This window comes from Papio anubis, chromosome 16, assembly GCF_008728515.1.
Source record: "Papio anubis isolate 15944 chromosome 16, Panubis1.0, whole genome shotgun sequence".
Classification (NCBI taxonomy): Eukaryota; Metazoa; Chordata; class Mammalia; order Primates; family Cercopithecidae; genus Papio; species Papio anubis.
Window position 1 is genome coordinate 61,218,890 of NC_044991.1, and position 3,971 is coordinate 61,222,860.

At 44.6% G+C, this 3,971-nt stretch overlaps 1 long non-coding RNA gene across 1 annotated transcript; it reads left to right on the forward strand.

Annotated features, from left to right (window-relative positions):
• Positions 1-2,156: 2,156 nt before the first annotated feature.
• On the forward strand, positions 2,157-3,515 carry LOC108580829. Its single transcript, XR_004179056.1, has 2 exons — positions 2,157-2,666; positions 2,769-3,515. It is a non-coding gene; the product is annotated as an uncharacterized LOC108580829 (long non-coding RNA).
• Positions 3,516-3,971: the final 456 nt, after the last annotated feature.

Genomic DNA, 3,971 nt, shown 5'->3' on the forward strand with positions numbered 1-3,971 from the left:
CTTTATAAATATGTTCAAGGACTTAAAGGAAGACACAATATAATAAAGGAGATTTAAATTCAAGGATTGAAAAACACAATATTTGAGGACATCTAATTCCAGGAAGATGTAGTAGATGTACTTTTCTCTGTTTCTTCCACTAAAACAAAAAAACAGTGGACTGTATATATAAAGCGGATACAAGAAGGTTCTGAAAGATGGAGAGAAAAAGGCAGACTGATTAGGGACCTCAGGACCTGAGGAATGACTCTGATGAATTCCCTGCATTTTCTTTTTGCTCATATATTGCAAACAACTACTATAAGCAGAGGATGGTGAATGGATGTAAAGAGAGATATAGTTTCTACACTTCACTAGAACTGGTAAAATAACATCAGTAGACTGTGATAAGTTGTGTATATGTAATAAAATACCTAGGGTAACCACTAAAAGCTTTTCCCCAAGATAAGGAACAAGGCAAGAATGTCTCTCTCACCATTTTTATTCAACATTGTGCTAGAAGTTCTAGCCAGTATAATAATGTAAGAAAAGGAAATAAAGGTATAGAGATCTGAAAGGAAGACATAAAACTGTTTCTATTTGCAGATGCCATGATTGTCTACATATAAAATCCCCAGGAATCCACAAAAAAATATTTATTTATTTATAGAGACAGGGTCTCACTCTGTTGCCTGGACTAGAGTGCAGGGGCACGAACTCAGCTCACTTCAACCTCCACCTCCCAGGTTCAAGCAATTCTCCTTGCCCCAGCCTCCCAAGTAGCTGGGATTACAGGTGCCCACCACCATACCTGGCTAAACTTTTTGTATTTTTAGTAGAGATGGGGTTTCACTATGTTGGCCAGGCTGGTCACTTTGCATTTTTTATAGCTTTGTTGAAATACGTTTCATATAACATAAATGTCACCCATTTAAAATGTACAGTTCGGTGGTTTTTAGTATATTCAACCAAGTTGTGCAAGCATCACCATAGTCTAATGTTAACATTTTTAACACGCCCGAAAGAAATCTTATACACATCAGTAGTCATTTCCCATTCCTGCCCTACCACCATGCAACTACTAATCTATTTTCTCTCTGTGAATTTGCCTATCCTGAGGCACTTCCCTTGTGACCCAGAAATCCTACATCTAAGAATCTCCAACAATATGAAAATACATATGCACACAATTATTCATTGCAGCATTGTTTGTATTTGTAAAATATGAGAAACAACCTAAATACCTATGCACAGGACAGTGGGTGCATAAACCAAGGAACAGCCACACAATGGGGTACTATGCAACTGTAAAATAGTATCAGGATGATCTCTATTAACTGATATGGAGTGATTTTGAGAGGTGATAATGTGCTAGCAGCCCTCACTCTCGGTGCCTCCTCGGCCTCGGCATCCACACTGGCAGCGTTTGAGGAGCCCTTCAGCCTGCCACTCCACTGTGGGAGCCCCTCTCTGGGCTGGCCGAGGCCAGAGCCGGCTCCCTCTGCTTGCGGGAAGGTGTGGAGGGAGAGGCGCAGGCAGGAGGCACCCACAGGCCATTGCAAGTTCCGGTGGGCGCTGGTGCGGGCTTAGAGGGCCCCACACTCAGAGCTGCTGGCCAGCTCCACCAGCCCAGGACAGTGAGGGGCTTAGCACCCCGGCCAGCAGCTGCGGAGGTTGCATCGGGTCCCCCAGCACTGCAGGCCCGCATGCACCACGCTTGAATTCTTGCCGGGTCTCAGCTGCCTCCCCGCTGGGCAGGGCTTGGGACCTACAGCCCACCTTGTCTGAGTCCCCACTCCACAGTGGGCTCCCACACGGCCTGAGCCTCCCCGACGAGTGCCACGCCCTCCTCCATGGCGCTGGGTCCCATCAACTGCCCAGGGGCTGAGGAGTATGGGTGCACAGCGGTGCAGGACTGGCAGGCAGCTCCACCCACAGCCCCAGTGCGGATCCACTAGGTGAAGCCAGCTGGGCTCTTGAGTCTAGTGGGGACTTGGAGAACTTTTATGGAGAACTTTCATGTCTAGCTAAGGGATTGTAAATACACCAATCATCACTCTGTGTCTAGCTCAAGGTTTGTAAATACACCAATCAGTACTCTGTATCTAGCTAAGCTAGTGGGGACTTGGAGAGCTTTTCTGTCTAGCACTCTGTGTCTAGCTAAAGGATTATAAATGCACCAATCAGCACTCTGTGTCTAGCTCAGGGTTTGTAAATACACCAATCAGTACTCTGTATCTAGCTAACCTAGTGGGGACTTGGAGAACTTTTACGTCTAGCTAGAGAATTGTAAATGCATCTATCAGCACTCTGTGTCTAGCTCAGGGATTGTAAAATGGACCAATCAGCTCTCTGTAAAATAGACTAACTGACTCTCTGTAAAATGGACCAATCAGCTCTCTGTAAAGTAGACCAATCAGCTCTCTGTAAAATGGACCAATCAGCAGGATGTGGGTGGGGCCAGATGAGGGAATAAAAGCAGGCTGCCCAAAGCAACCAGCAGGCACCCAATTGGGTCGCCTTAGAAAGGGTGTAAGATTTGTTGTCTCTCTCTTTGTAATAAATCTTGCTGATGGAAAAAGCTGTAACACTCACTGCTAAGGTCTGCAGCTTCACTTGTAAAGCCAGCGAGACCAGACGAGCCCACAGGGAAGAATGAGTAAGTCCAGACGTGCTGTCTTTAAGAGGTGGCTTTTCCTTCACGAAGGTCTGCCTTCACTTGTAAAGCCAAGCGAGACCCGCGAGCCCACAGGGAAAATTAGGTAAGTCAGGCGTGCTGTCTTTAAGAGGTGTAACACTAACTACGAAGGTCTGCAACTTCACTTCTGACAGCGAGACCACGAACCTGCCAGAAGGAAGACATTCCAGACATGTCTGAACGTCTGAAGGAGCAATCTCCGGACATACCATCTTTAAGAACTATAACACTGCGAGGGTCCAGGGCTTCATCTTGAAGTTACACCGAGAACGCCCTAATTCTGGACACAATTTCCATGAAAGCCAAGTGCAAAAGAGTGTCTATATAGCACGTGTCATAGCCTAAATTTTGCCTCTACTGCCAAAAGGTATATTGAAGTCCTAACACCCACCACCTTAGAATGTGACTCTTATTTGGAGATGCAGGGTTTACAAAGGTGATTAAATTAAAACGAGGCCGTTAGGATGGGTCCTAATTCAATCTGACTGGTGTCCTTACAAGAAGAAAAAATTTATTTTTTTGTTTTTAATCTTCTTTCTGTGCAATTCTAGCCTAAGAGGAAATTTGAACACAGAGATATCAACAGCATGTGCACAGAGGAGAGACCGTGTGAGGACATAGAAGGCAAACATCTGCAAGTCAAAGAGAGGCCTCAGAAGAAACCAAACCTGTCAGTAACTTGACCTTGAGCTTCCAACTGTCAGAATGTGGGACAATACATTTCTGTTGTTTAACGTTTTTGTGTTTAACCAACCCAGTTTGTAGTATTTTGCTTCAGCAGCTCTAGCAAACAAATAAAGCATGTGTCATTTTATGTAATAAAGGATGTAATAAAATATATATGTGTCTGCTTATTTGTGCAAAGGACATACAGGAAGGATAAACCAGACATTAATAAAATTGTTTACCTACAGGGGATAGGTGGAAAAAAAAGAGATGAAATAGGGTAGCAGAGACGGAGGAGGGAAATGATTCTTCACAGAGTATACTTTGTTGTCTGACTCTTAGAATAAGAGAGTAAGTAGGCCAGGCACCGTGGCTCACAACTGTAATCCCGGAGTTTTGCCATGTTGGCCAGGCTGGTCTCAAACTGACCTCAAGTGATCCGCCAACCTCGGCCTCCCAAAGTGCTGGGATTACAGGCATGAGCCACTGTGCCTGACCTAAAAAATTATTCATAGAACCAGGACTCCTTATAGAAATGGTTAATTCAATGAACTGATTGAACATCCCAAATCCCAAATCCAAAATGCTCCAATGGGCTTTTCCTTTGAGTTTCATGTCAGCACTCAAA